We start from the raw sequence: 15,923 nt of genomic DNA, 5'->3' as shown, positions 1-15,923 counted from the left end.
TCAGGGTCACCATCCTGTGGGCTTGCCAGGGCTGCAGGGCTCCATGTGGTCGGCCAGGGGTGGGCACAGAGGGTGTGGTAAACCCTTGGGGCAAAGACTCAGGCCAGTGGTGTCAGGGCCTGGGAAGGGGAAGGACCTTGCTGCATTCACATCCCAAATACCCCCAGCTTGCCAAAAAAGCTCCCCTTTTGGAGTCAGTGCCACCCTCCCCAAACAAGGTGTTTCTTTGGAAGGGATTCACCCTCTCCCCACAAGCCCTGTAACCCTTGCTGTGGCACAGGGGTGGTAAATGGGTCCCCCTCACTCAGCTGGCACAAGGGATGCTGAGGACTGGTTGTAGGCAGAGAGAAGCATGCTGCCAGCCAGTGGGGCTGTGGATGGTTGTGTCCTCCTTCCTTCAGGCTCTGGAGGCAGATGTGTTGGGGAGCATGCCCAGCTCCCATGTCTGCCAGGCTGACCATGGATCAAGAAAGCAAGTGTTGGTCTCCTGGGGTGGCAGGAGGCAGCTGCATTGGGTGGGGAGCCCACGATGCCTGGTAAGCATGAGGCACCCCTTGCACCCCCCAGCCTTCTCTGAAGCAAATGCTGAAAAGCTGCATCCCCTTTGGCCTGCTCCATATAAGTGATGTAGCCACCCTGCCTTCCTCCCTCCCTCAGATGTTCCCTCTGCTGTCATCTGTCTCCTCCCTGTTTCAGTATTCAACACAGAGCAGTGTCAAATGGTGACTCAGGCTGTGTCCAAGTAACTGGGGCTGGTGAGGAGCCTTGTGCACCCACTCTCTGCAGGCTCACGGGGCTAGGTGAATTGCTTTAATCAAATCTGCTCCCTAAGGAACAGAATCACATGGCCACATCTTGGATGTGGCAACTGTTGGCTCAGGTGTGCATGCTGCTCCTTTACCAAAGGTGACCATCCCCGCAATATGGCTGACAGTACAGATGGTGCGTCCAGTCCCCAGTGACAGCAGTGACGATCTCCCATACAAAACCTACACTACAGGTTTCAGTGTATCTTATCACACTGGACCAGAAACAGAGGTAGCTGAAGAGCAGATACCCCTCCTATTTTCCTGGTCCTGAGACAGGCAAGGTGACCAGCTGGGAGCAATCTCCTTCAGCCACCTCAAGTAGCTGCAATACAGCCTGTGAGCAGCACCCAGAGGAGACCAACACCCAGAAGACCAAGTGGCAGCATCAGAGCATCAGCCTGGCCTACATTACTACCCAGCCAGGTGGGTTGCTTAGCTTACACTGTTCTCATCAAACCATAGGGAGGAACTGGCTTTGCAGCGTCTTAAAGACAAGCATGAGATCTAAAAGCTGCCAGTGTGTAGCTCCCTTCAAAGCATAAAATCCCATGTGTGTAGGGAGCTGGTGGTTCTGAGAAGCCACCAGGTTCCTCCTCGTTTCCAGCTCTTTCCTGCATTTTAGTAGGTTTAGTGGAATTACAGAGCCATACAAAGGTTTTGGTCAGATGGGACCTCTGAAGAGGTTTAGTCCAGCTTCTACACTGAACAAAGCTCACCTCAGAGCTAGACCAGGTTGTCAGGACCTTGTCCAGGTAAGCTTTGAATATCTCCAGTATCAGAGATCTGACAGCTTCTTGGGGCCCCTTTACTGGTATCTGATCACTCTAATTAGGATTTTTATTAAACTTTCCTCTGATCAGAATTTCCCTTGTTGCAACTTCTCTGTCACCCCTTGTTCTTTTACTGTGCACTTCTAAGAAAAGTGTGGTTCCATCTTCTTTATAGCACCCATTTACTTAGCAAAAAGCAACTGGATCCCTTAAGCTTTCTTCTCATGGCTGAGCGGGTCCCTCAGTCTCTTTTCCTAGTGATGTGCTCCAAGAAGACCCCAACTGACTGTCTCAGTGGCCCCCTGCTGGACTTGTTCCACTTTATCAAGCCCTGCTGCAGTGGGAGACCCAAACTGGACACAATACTCCAGATACAGCCTTACAAGTGTTAAATAAAAGGAAATAACCACTTCCCTCAACTTGCTGACTTCACCCTTACTCATGCAGCCTGGTATGTGGTTGATGTGTATTTCCACAAGCGTGCACCACTGGGCAATACCTTCTTCACAGTCATTTTCCCCAGCACCAGTTACTCCCTTTGCCCTGGAGGATCTTGTGTGGTTATAAATAGAAGGGACTGAACAGTCCTAAGGATCTGTCTCTAAGGCAGGTGGTTTCTAGCACTCAAGGCCACTCATGAGCTGAGGGCTGCAGCAGCAGCTGCTTCTTCCAGCAGGAAGCCCTGGAGAAAGAAGTGCAAGGTCCCCTGCCAGCATTTGCCTGCTTTATGGGGCTCTAATGCAAAGTAGAAGTTTGCTTTTGCAGCAGCAAGCACAGACTTTGGGTACCAGCTGATCTGCATCACTCCACCCAGGCTGGGGTTGTTGAGCTGCTGGTGACCAGCTGTGTTCAATGAATCTGTGCCCCTACTGGGCCACCCAGCCACAGGGACTTGGCTCCCTCTGCCCCTGGGCAGTCTTTGCTTCTGCACTGGGCAATGCAGTACAGCGGTCGTGGGAGTATCTCCCGGGGGTCCCTCTCCCACTCCAGCCACCCTGGTCCTGTGGGCCTGGGACTTGTCCTGTCCCTCTCCCTTCCTGCAGCACACATCCTTCTGCACCCATGCCTGTCTTATGTGGGATCCTCTCCCTTTCTTAAAGTCAACATGCCCTGCCACCTGCAGTTTCTAGGGAAACTGGTATTTGCTTTGCCTTTGCTATGGTGACAGCTGAAGCACCACACTAGATATGAGTGCCACTTTCTGCAAAAGGCTTTCTGAAGTGCCAGGCACGGAGCAGGAGCTGCCCTTCTAGCTGGCCAGGCTGATCTTATCTGCACCTATCCCTGGAGTCAGCCAAGGCTCCACCTGGCTGAGGACTTTCTCCCATCAAACCAGTAACAGGTGCATTTGAGGAGAAAGCAAAGGCTGTGGCTTACAAAATGGTCATCTTGTTCTCTAAGGAATTAATCAAGAGCTGAAATAAAATGCTGTGTCTCCAACATATGGTGCTGTCTGCTGTTTTACTCCCCCAGCCCCCCAAACGGTCTGCAGTGAGGCTCAAATGCTGGAGCTGGAGTGTGAAAAAGTGCTGAAAATTTTGGGTGAGATTTATAGTCATAGAAAGGGACCTGGGTAGCATCCTTGACTCTGGTGCTGCTCTTTGCTCAGTGCTGTAAGAAAGCACATTTTCCTGCAAATCAGCTCTTTACTGGTTTTGCCAGACTGAACAAACACATGTTTGAATCTCAGAAATTAGGCACATCAGTGTTGCTCAGTGTCACTTAGTCATCCCAGGATCCTTTTATAATCAAAGTGACAGGCTGTTCCTGCAGGCACTCTGGTTTTAGCAGTACCGAACCAACCTTTCTCACTGTCTGTTTGCCCGGAAGGAGCTGGCCGTGACCCTCAGCCCCTAACTCAGCCACCTCAGACCGGTGTCAAGGGAGCAATGCTGCTCGCAGGGTCCGGGATGCTTTCAGCATCCGCCTGGTACCCATGGTGGTCTCCAGAGCAGTGGGCCTCCTCCCACTGCGCTAATTCTGGCAGGAAGGAAAGCAACTCCCTCAAAAACAGGGAAAAGTCTCGGTTTAGGTTACTGGCTCGGTTTAGGAAGCGGAGGCAACGCCAAGAAAGTCGGCGCGAGGAAAAGAGCTCCCGGGAGGATTTAAAGCCGCCAGGGCGGCTCCTCCTGCCATTCGGTCGACGACCGCCAGGGGGAGCCCTTGCGCCGCGGAGCCCAGCGCCGCGCGGGCCGCGCTGCGGGGGGCGGGGGGCGGCTCTTGCGGCAGTCTGAGGGGTCTCTCCCTCCCTGGGGTCAGAACAAAACACCCTGGTCTCCCAATTGTCATAAAAAACCCCAACCAAAACCAAACCGAAAGAGAAGCCCCTGCATCTTATTAAAGCTTTAATATTAAAACCATTTTTAAAACCCCAGTTATTTCATGGCCTTTCATCGAACTTTGGTAAAATTTGCAATTCTGCTCCCATGAAATGATTTCCTTGACTCAGCATGTTCCAATTAAAAAAAAAAAAAAAAAAAAAAGAAAAGCAAAAACAAAACCAAAGCTAAAACTCCCCAGCCTACAAATGAAGTTTTTTCCACTGTGATGCTGAGCTCATTTTACATAGCAATACAGAACGCTTGTCTCTGAACTTATTTTATTTTAGGCACAGTTATGTTTAATTTCAACTAACCTCTTCCTGACTGGCTGCACTTCAGCTGTTGGAGAAAAACAGCTGCCTGGAGAGCCTCCTGCCCAGCTCTGCTGAGGTGTCTATGGGCAAGGAGGATCAGTCAGTCCCGACAGCTTGGGCCACGAGGCAACGGTAAGATGGACAGTCACCGGGGCAGGGCAGCAAACAGGCAAGTGGGCATGTTTCTGGCAGCCTGGCTGTCCAGGCAGATTATGGCTCACTAGCTCCACTCCCTATCCTGTCTAGCCTCCCAGATGGAGGCCACCAAGTTCCTGGGCCTGCCTAGATGGGACTGTGCCTGTCAGCAGGATGTGAGATCCCCAGTGGCAAAGCCAGTGATATCTGGCAGCAACGTGGGCAGGACAATTTTATTACACAGAGATGCAGCAGGTAGCTGCATTGCAAGGAGCTGCAGGTAGATAAAATAACCTATTGGTGATCCTTCTCCTTACTCACAACCACCATCACCACTATGCGTCAAGGCTGTGTTGTGGTTCCCCTTGTTACATCTAGACTTTCGGGTTTAAAATGGCAAATTTGTGTGAGATGAGACCTTGGCAGGGCCAGGATTAAGTGCCCAGCTCTTAAGCACAAATCGCCTCACAAGCAGATGTAGTCACTGATGCAAGGATGTGTATGCTGATTTGAGGGGGAAAGGATAGAAAACGTATGGGTTTATCTACCTGGCTGTACCAGCAATCTACAGAAAAGATGAAAACATGTTTTTTTACAGCATGACAGATCTATCTGTGAGTTTCTGGCAGTGTCACAAGCTGCTGGGCTGTGAGACAGAAGTCTGGTGGGCCAGGGTATGCTCATTTCTCCACAGCATGGGCTGCTGCTAGGCTGCTCGAAAAGCTGTGGGGCAGTTATAATGCTGCTTCAAATGTCCTGGGAGCTGCCTCTGCAGCTCTTGTAGCATCACAGTGCTAGTGTCACCTTCCCTGCTGCCCTGCCCTTGTCCTAGGAGACTGGCTCTGCCAGCTGCTGTGCTTTAGTGTGTTCTCTGAAAGATGACCTAAAGCCTGTCCTGTGTAAGGACCTGAAAACTGGAACCGTCTGTTTTACCATGACATCGGGGTCTTCAGTAATGAGGCAGGGGCACTGTGGGTTCTGCATCCACTGTGAAGAAGTGGCCTGGTTTCTGCTGAGTTACCCAGAACACACAAAGATAGGTCATGAACCATTTTTAACCTATTCAAAGCATTTGAGTGAGTTCACACCAGAGCAGTGCTTCATATCTTGGTGACTAACACATTTTCCGTCCAACAGGAGGAGTACTAAAGCCAGATAAACCGAGATGCCCAACCCTGGCTTTAGCTACAAGTGATTCTTTCCAAATCCCGGAGACAAGTGAGGTGGGAGGAGGGGAAGGTGCAAGTTTCATTATGTATCTTGTCTTTTTTTGAGTATCATTTGTCTTTATTGTCTAGTGGTAATCTCTGAAAGTGGAATAAACTTTGTCTATATTGAATGAATGAGGAAATGCTGAAAGAAGCTGTATGCTCTTTTGCAGGATCCCAAAGAGATGAAACCCTTGACAGTATCTCGCCTGATTTCTCTTTCACAGTGCACTCTTCAAATGTAATCAGCTTTTGGGGCATGCTCTGCCTCCAACTGTGCATACAATGCTCACATTGAAATTAATAGAAGCATGATGATACAGTTGAAGTGAAAATCTGGGACAAAAAAGTTAAATTCTTGCTGGTAAAATCAATGACAAAAGTTTCTTTGCCTTTAGTTCTCACTTCAGAGTCATCTGTATGTCCAAGGCTGGAAATAATAATTTTTATGCATATATGTGTCTTAGCAACATCCTAAGAAATAAAGAACCATGAACTTTGGAAACATTTTATGCAAGGAGTTTAGAAACATGTATTTGTGTCCTCCCTTTAGCAGAGATTTGCTTCTGTGTTTAACCTAACTGCCTCAACCCCAGTTCTGCCCTGGTGGATGGGAATTATTTGGGCCTGATCGGATCATCGTAGTACATGTGGACAAGGTACTGGACTTGAATTTGTATTGGTGACCTCAGATCTGGTATTTAATAATTCTCCTATTTTGTTTTTGATGTGTCTATTGAATTGCTAAGCATCCTGCAGGAGACCTTTCAAGTGCTTATCCTTCTGTCATGCCAGCATGATGGGGAAATGCTGTTCCCTACATTCAGGGCACAAGGTTAAGAGGAGATTTCCACCATGCCTAGGTGACTGCTCACCTGCACGGCCAGGTGCATCGCTCTGTGTCACTCAGATGAGATGCAAACCTGGCCTGCTTCCAGGCAAAGACTCAAACTGCTGTGCCCTCCTTCTTCTCCCTGTGATGGTGGTGATGTCTGGATAATTCCATAAGCTTGCAATCCCTTGGCTTGACTGAGATGTGACTGCAGGGGAGCCAGAGGCTGAGCCGCACCAGCTCCTGCAAACACACATCATCTCATGCACAAACAGGCTGCACCCACAGCTGAGCTGGTGGCTCATCATTACATGGGCAGTGATAGACACCAGTCCCAACCAGCAAGTACATTGTCTAACCTGGGAGTGAGGACTAATCACAGCATGGAGTTTCTGGCTCCTTTTCCATTTTCCTTAGGATTAATTCTTGTCACTGGGTGTTGATGAGGTGAAGCTAAACAGCAAAAGATCTCAGACCCGAAACTGCCCTGATCTCTTTGTAAGGGTGGAAGGAAGAGGGACCCAGCAGACTGGTGGGGAGCTGGGCAGGGAGATTGTATTGCTTCATGGCTCACCTCTCCAGGGTAGTGGGCAACACAAATCCCAAGTGACTTTAACCGCTGGCCATGGTCCCTGTGGGTGAAATGCCTTCTTCCCCACTGTTCCACACAGCTGCCGTGACTGTGCTAACAGCAGAGGAGCGTAGATCCTTGACATGCTCTCATCCTTGCAAATCTCTCTGCCTGCAGAGAACTGAATAACTTCTTGCATAATTAGCCTCTCCATCTGTTAGAACAGCCTGAGTCCCAGCAAAGCTCTCACCAACACTGATTTACAGGATGGGGGGACTAAAAAGAGTAGGACAGCTCTTCTGAGCAGCAGCCTTACTCAGAAGGGGCACTACTATCAAGTGTAAGTCAGTGGGGTTTAAGGTCCCTTCCTGAAGATGGGTGCCCTTTCAGCTGGCATTGGTGATTTTCTTAAATGGGAATCACTGTAGGAAGAAATTATTAGAGCCAGAATACCTGGTTGCTCTCAGGGCATGAAGAAAGGGGATGCTTGGGATAGGACTTCACATTCAGACTGTCCTGTCCTCCCTAGCACTGACTGAACTGCAGCTCTAGCCCAGAAGCTGGATGCAGCCTATGCTGGCAGCTGTACTCCAGGTTCTTTGTGGACTCTCCACTCCAGTCCTGTCCCATTAGCTAGATGAAGCAATCACAGACTTCCCAGAACAAGCTGCATGCCTGCTACTTCCTCTATGTAAAATCAGCCAGCAGCAGCTTGCTGCAGAGATTTCATAAGAGGGAGGAAGTCACGCGTTAGAGGCACTTGGTTGAGGATTTCTCTGGCTGAAGCTCTGCCTGGGAGAAGCTCGTGATCCTTGTCTTATGAGCTGGACCAGATCTGCAATCATGAACAGACAGCAACGGGGATGGGAGTGTCTCCCAGTCAGGCAGAGTGACCTCCTGTCTCTGTAGGCAGGACAGCTGAGATACAGCTCCCTGCACCCGAACCATCCAACCTCCCATCACACCCGTGGCCTCCTACTTAGCCTCCAGCTAGTACCCCAAGGGGAGAAGAAAGACAGGAGTGGGATGTAATCCTGTCACCTTAGGCTGACAATGAGTGTTCATCCTTTGCAGCTACCTCTGAGCATCTGTAATACTGATTTTCCTGTCTCAGCTCTGTCCAGCTCTGCAGTTGCATTCCCCAAAGCACTATGAACTAACTGCACTTCCTAAAGGTCTGAAGAATTAGGACACTATTTACTTTGGTTGTCGATGGGTATCAAATGGTGTGAAAGAAATGTGTGCCTCGGATCCATCAGTATCTGGGACCAAAATAACAGATAGAAGAAGAAAATCAGTGGGAGTTATCATTATATGGAGTTGCCATGGAAATAGCATGAGAGAACTTGGAGGAGAGTTAGCACACCATGTCTCCAGGAGGGCATAAATCTCCTGCTAGCCTCCCTCCTTTTTATCTCATTAACAGGCAATATTTCCTGCTTTAGCAAGAGGTGGGAAAACATCAAAGCACAGTTCTGACATTTCTGTCTATCCCTTGATTTCTCTGACTAAGACCTCCCTGACCCCTTAAGAAGTAGAAATGTGAACCCTAGTGCTATTGGAAAGTTGTCCTGGAAACCATTTGATAATTTAAGTAAAATGGTAAGAGGGATGTAATTTCCCCCAGAAAATATTTATTGACTTTTGTGAAATCATATGAAAAAATGGAAAAACTTTTTTTTTTAAAATGTACTATTCTAAGACTTTTTTTTGATTGAAATATGTCATATTTCATTAAAAGGATTTTTTCAATGCTGATTTCTAAGGATTACAATTTGAATGATCTCAGAATTTTGGTGAAGCTGCTGTTGCACCATTCTGGGAAGCCCAGTTTGTTCTCCTCTCTCAGTTGTTAAATCCCACTTTTAAACTGCCTCATCCCCTCTGATCAGGACAGGACAACCATGCCTGCACAGGCACTGTATCTTGAGATGCCACAAACGTAAACACAGCTCCAAGGCATGATGTCGTGTCAGGGTGGCATCCTCCAGCACACGCATCCAGTTCCACACCCTGCACTTTCCAGTGGGCCACAGGTCACTCCTCTGGAGGGTAGTCCCTAAACAGAACTGTCAGTGATGGCTATGGCAATCTGACCCAGAGTAAACTATCCCTTGGATGTTGGCAGCCAGGTGCTTATGAGCACAGATAGGCAAGTGTGAGTGAATAAAACCAGTTCTGTTCTCAAACAAAATTATCACCCTCTCCTATAAGGCCTCACATTGAGTTCTAATGCATTTTGCTCCAATGTTGCAGTATTTTTTTCCCCAGATACCACCCTCCCCACCCCTAGCTCCCATCCTTCCCTAGGACTTTGGCCACTACAGGATGTGACTGAGCACCTTTAGAGATAAGGACCCTCAGCCTGCAGCCAGGCTCCAGAAGGGAGAGGGCATGCAGGAAACCATGGGGCAGGGCAGCAGTAAAGCCTTCATGTTTGTATCTGCTCCCTTCTGGCAGAGACAGTAAGTGGGAAAGGGAAGATGCCCAGGAGCCTCCAGTGAGACCTCATCTTCCTCACCTACCAGCAGAAATGCTTTGTCCTCACGTCAGTGCTGCAAAGGCAAGTGAGATGAAAAGAAGCAGAATAACAAGAGAGGAACCCAAAGAGCACTATCCCCAAATGCTCCTTTAAGAGCCGATTGAAGTTATATCCCAGCTACTGAGCCCCGTTCTGGCTTGGAGCACCTGAATTTCCATCACATTTGTGACTCCACTTGCAAAAGCTGGGACCCCAAGTGATATAAAGCCCTGCATTTGGAAACCTCTCTCCTACAGAACAGCTAAAGCTGTGGAATCAATTTGTGTGGGGTGACAGCTTTGGCCTGGGCTGCTGCGTTGGCTTAGAGCCATCACATTTGCCATGATGCCAGTAATTTCAACTTTTTTCCCTAAAGCTGTCTTAATGAAAGAAAGGAAGAGGAGAGGGGAGGAAAGCCTCTTTTGACATCCGCATCTCTAAGACAAAAGTCTTACAGTTATCTAAGGTGTTACCAGCAACTAAGATTTCTCAGAACAAAACTTGTGTGCTAAGTTCTTGTTGATTGCTTTGTCTGTTTGCTCAGCATCAATTTAAGGTAAAATTATACACATAATCTTATAAATACTATTTATAAAGCTGTGAATACATATTATGTATGTTTTGTGACAAAGTGGATCCATTTTTACCCCTATGAAATGACAAGTCCCAAACACTGAATAATTCGAAAGGGGCTATTTTTATGGCACTTGATGGTACATTTGTTGCTGAGTAGCAGCTCTTTGTCTATAGCCATGGGAATAGACACCATTTTTAGCTTGTCATAATTCTGGAGCTGGATTCATTCCAGAAGAGTTTGGCGTAACAGTGGGCTGTTGAATGGCAACTTATGATAAATGGATTCATGGATTATGGGATCAAACATTTTGGGAAAAAAATACATTTATCTTCACATCAGGACTGTCCAGTGAGCTCCCATTCATCTCCTTGCTGTGTGTCCCAGGACAGGGAGCTGCAGTCACCGGGAAACTCTCTGGCCGGATGGCAGTTCCCACGCCAGTTTCCTCATCTCCCTGGTGTGCCTGGTTGTATCTTGTTGCTTTCAGTAGAGTTATCTGGAAGCAGTTGCCTCCAGTGTTTCTTCAGGATTGTTATTTTCACATATTTCTTTCTAGGGAAAGGGAAAACATCCAGAGCCTTTTCAAATGCTACTGCCTTGGCATCAAGAACAGGAGTAACTTGAAAGGTAAAAAACCAATCTCTGTCCATATCGATGCAATTTATGCTACATTCTGTGCATTCTGGGCTTCCATTCAAAATAAACAAATTTTTAGAAGCTAAAAACTAAATCATATGCTAATAAAAGAAAAAACTTCTCTTTTTCTCTCTTATTCAGAAATAGCACCATCACAATGTCAAATAAATGAACTCCTGCTTACCTGTTAACAAACCAGCTCTGGGAGAGCTGTCTCCAGCCAAATGATACCCCTGGTTCAAGATCTGGCTTTCATTCCTGGATCCTGAGAGGTCTCCTGGGTAATCATTAAAAAGCTGATACTGGCCATGCCTGGAGCGTGCATCTGAAGAGCAAAGTTGGAAACAGGGTACTGCCTGCCCCAAAGGTGAGCAGTGTCACTGCCATGCTCAGGGAGATGGTAGAGGTGGGGCATGAATCTACATAAGGGTCAACACACAGCCAGACCAACCGATACACCTGGGAGGAACAAAAACACCCCTGGGTACCCCATATGCCTGAAACCATACCCATTTTTTCCAGCCTTACTTGCTTTCAGACCCTGTTTCCCCATTCAGATCAAACAAGCACTCCAAAACTTGCAGGGCTGCTTTCATTGTTTTGAAATCGGCTGGGCAGATTCCCAACTGGAGGGTGGTTTTGGCCAGGTTCCCAAAATGCAGTATCTCATGAAATCTGCCTTTCTGTTTTTCCCTTCCCTGGGGCAGGGAGGAGTGCTTAGAGACGTCTCAGCTGCTCTTGCAGCTCAGGATTTCACCTCTCCTGGGAAGCAGAGCTGAGGATGTCCTCAGAAGAAGAGCACTGCTGTCCATGAAAGCGTATACGAAAGTCTTGTGCAAAGCAGATGGCAACACAGTGGGAGGACAGTTGTGCTGGTGATGTCCAGCGAGATCTTTATTCCCTGGGCCCTGCTGTAGGGAGGAGACATGGTCTGGCTCAAGGCTGGGCTGGAGAAGCCAGGAGGCATCTCTGGTTCCTCTTCTATGTTTACTGTGCTGCAGCCATCACAGCATAAGCTCTGTTGGAAGGGGTCTGGCAGCCTCCCCTTCCAGCATTCGCCAAGGCAAAGGGCAAGTGTGTGAGCTGGTGGGGGGCACACAAGATGCTATATCCAATGAAACGCACCCTCACACCACCCTCCCACGAGACAGCACAACCAGGGCATCAGCCTCCTCCCTCCCACACCTCCACAGGATTTTTCCTCCCCCTCCAGCCCAAGTTTCCCATGTATGAGTATTGGTGTGCAGGTGTATTGTGGTTTAACCCCAGCCAGCAACTACGCACTACACAGCTGCCTGCTCACGCCCCCTCCACCCCAGTGGGACAGGGCAGAGAATCAGACAGGTAAAAGTGAGAAAACTTGGGGGTTGAGATAAAGACAGTTTAATAAGCAAAGCAAAAGCTGTGCATGCAAGCAAAGCAAAGCAAGGCATTCATTCACTGCTTCCCATGGGCAGGCAGGTGTTCAGCCATCTTCAGGAAAGCCGGGCTCCATCAGGCATTAACGGTTACTTGGGAAGACAAACGCCATCGCTTCAAACGTCCCCATCTCCCTCCTTCTTCACCCAGCTCTACAGGCTGAGCATGACATTATATGGCATGGAATATCCCTTTGGTCAGCTGGGGCCAGCTGTCCCACCTGTATCCCCTCCCAACTCCTTGTACCCCCCCCAGCCTGTTTGTTGGTGGGGTGGTGTGAGATGCAGAAAAGGCCTTGGCTCTGTGTAAGTGCTGCTCAGCAATAATTAAAACATCCCTGTATTGTCAACACTGTTTCCAGCACAAACCCAAAACATAGTCCATCCTAGCTAATACACAGAAAATTAACTCTATCCCACCCAAAACCAGCACAAGGTGGAAGTAAGGCATTGGAAAATGAGAGGCATGGCTTACATGAACTTAATTACCCCAAGTAAATGCTACTGCAGTAACCATCCCCTTCAAAGTTCCCTGGCTAAATAATACTACAGATCAAGTTGATTTGGAAAGATGTTCCTTTGCAAAGCTGAGTCATAAAGAGGATTGAGAAAGTCTGCAATCAGTGATTAAACAGCTAGAAAGATCCACTAGCAGGGAAATGTGCCCAAAATTGTTGTGCTATACACTACCTTTTATGTCAATGCTTTGCTTTGGGTAAAAGGTTTCATTTGTTTCATTTGTCCAAGTACAATGCATTTCTAATTTCAGATTCTGTCCTCTCTTACAGCAGCATTCAATTCTGTTGATCTTGTACTTCATCAGTCATAAGAGAAGGCAACTGAACTCTTTGTCTAGTGGCAATTCAGTTGCTTCTTTGGACTCCAGTTAGGAAAGGCCTTAAATTAAACACTAGGGATATAACAAAAAATTAAACAAGATCGGAAAACTCTGGAAAAATACTCAAGGGAGAACAGTTGCCATGGCAATGCTTCTCTGTTTATTCTTGGGATAACAAGAAGTATGTACTGAAGAAGACAGTTCCCCAACACACGCCTCACTTAGACCCAAACCCACTTTGTTTCCAAGTCCAGGTACAGGCAGGGTGGGTGGTACAACTACCCACATAGCACAGGCATGGGCTTTGGTGTCCCACCACAAGGAGCCACAGTGTCAGGTCACACTGCACACCCAACACCACACTGCCACCCGAGTCATGATGCAGGTCAGGGTGCTGCAGCGTATGTCTGAGGAACTACTTTTTCCATACCAGCTGCCTTTAAATGGCCTCATAGCTCCAGAGCACCTCTGCTGCTCCTTGGTCCCACAAAACAAGCAGGGTTGTTAAAGGGGATCACAGCTTATGATGTCCAGCTGCATCAGCTCATGGGATCCTGGAGGGGGAGAAGGGCCATGGCACTTGTAAGTCCACACTGCAGGCCAGGCTGCAAGGGATATAAAACAGGAGGTACTGGCCTGATCCTGTGCTTGGTACACGGCAGTGAGTTGACCTATATGCATGAGAATCCAGATCCTCAAAGACATTTAAATACCTAAATCCCACTGCAATCTTTCAGCATGTGGTTTCTGCGATCTTTCATTTCCATTTGTACTTTTGAAAAATACGCACATAAAATTCAGGCTCCTTAACCCTGTCTTCTCACTGGGACTGCACAGAAGATACATCTGAGGCTGTCCCATAACCCTGCGCTGCTGATCGCCCAGACATCACGCTTAGCCTAAGAACGGTGTGGTTGCTTCCATCCCATTCACTCGTTTCTCCTCATGGAAACCGGAGGGTGGGCAGCAGTGAGGGTCAGAGGAGTGGCATGCACCCAACTCTCACCTAAGCATAGGATCTGCATATGGAATTAGACAGACAGCACCTTAGGAATCAAGCAACATTTGCACTGACCCATCTTCTGCAGCAGCTCCCACAGAGGACTAGAGAAAATACATCCACCATGGCTGAAACCGGTCTTGTACAACAGATTCTGCTGAGAGCAAAGCAGATATTATGAATGAGCTGACAAAACCAGCCTGCTGTTGGCATAGGCACCAAGCAGAGACAGAGAAGCTACACTAGAAGTATTTCATCCATTACTGTCAGAGAAGTCACTTTTACCACTGATCCTGCTCCAATAAATCATGTTGCCAAGCAGTTTTACAGAGGCATTATACATCCAAAGCTACTTATGGTCCCGTTAAAAGAGATGCATTTCTTTTTTAGCTCAGCGTGGCTGAAATGCTGTCACAGAAGAAAGAGAGTCACTGCTCAGAGTGCTATTGTAAAAGAGGTATTATTGTAATTATAGCAGGAGGGATGATGTGAGCTAGGACCCACCATCTTCTTCCCCTGTCCCATTACCTTTAGGCAGCATTGCAAAGCTGAAAATTTGCTACCACAAGCACAATAGTTGCTCACACACTTTTTGCCACGGTGATTGATGAAAGTGAGGAAATAATGATGTTACTTCCCTGTTCACCATACATCACCCATCCCTTCAAAGTGACTAGAGTATTATAAGTCTGGCCAGATTTATATAGACAGCTTAACCAATTAGCACTTTTATAAAGGCTGTTGTCTTCTTAATGCAGTATTAGTTATATTTAGGCATGTGTCTACAAAAGAAAGTATTTCCAAAGCTAACAAAGCTCTCATTCTAGCAGACTTAAAATCTCAGTCTGCAAATGTTCACCCTATGGCTGCATTCACATTAGCAAGTTATTCAGTAACAGCAGAAGGAACCAATAGATCAAAGCAGGGGGTCTGGAGGCAATTATATATACACTACATATATACATATACTTACACATATACATATATACATATTTATACAAATACACACATACATGCATATAAATATATATGCATTATATATATAGCTACCATTAAGCCCAGTGGGAAAACTCTCACAGATTATGTTACTAACAAGTGGAGTAGTTTAGGAAGTCAGCATATCCACCACGGCTAAATCTACATGGCATGCATATAATTCCCATCAAGATTATATTTTTGAACTTGGCTTTGTTTAAATGTGGCCCTTCCTGAGGCTGGCCCTATTGCCATCACACCACTGCTTTGCATAGCACTAGGAGGGACCTGCCCAGCTGCTAATTAGCAGCAAAGCCACTCCTGTCTCTGGAAGGCAGAGATAATTCCCAAGGCCATTACCCCACTGAGCCTCTCTAGCCCAGCAGGCAGCACAGGCAGCCACGGGGGTGCTGCACTTCACCACTGAGCGAGGCGATGGGAGAGCGGCCACGGGCAGCCACGCAGCCTTCACTGCACACACACACCCCATCCCAACCACCCAGCAAGGCACCTGCTGACAGCACCAAGGTGCCTAAGCATGAAGAACCGTCTGCCCTCCCGTTTCCTCCACTCTGTCTTCTTACATACACACACAACAGTCAACATCATGACGCCCTGTCAAATGTCAGAAAAGCATCAAAACGTCCCCATTTCAACATTTGCTTGAGATACAAAAGGGTATTGTAAAGGCACAGAAGAGAAGCAAGGAGGTCTCTAGGCATCTAGGCAATCTGCTGCACTACTATCCCTTGGAGAACAAATACTGGAGGGGTCAGAGAAAAAAAGCTTGCTTTTTTTTAAACATTAGTTCAGGAGTCAATTGCATGTAACGGAGCAGCGTGACCATGTTGGCACTGAGTCAGAATCCAGAGTGCACCTCTGACTCCTGGCCCCAGCACAAAGAGGTTGCTGAAAACCCTCTAATGTCAACAGTGAGTCTGACTGTCCAAACAAACATGCACTTGCAGTGACAGAGGCTTATCAAAAAGCTGCCCAAG

This window comes from Falco cherrug, chromosome 5, assembly GCF_023634085.1.
Source record: "Falco cherrug isolate bFalChe1 chromosome 5, bFalChe1.pri, whole genome shotgun sequence".
Lineage (NCBI taxonomy): Eukaryota > Metazoa > Chordata > Aves > Falconiformes > Falconidae > Falco > Falco cherrug.
Note: the sequence above shows the minus strand (reverse complement) of the source record.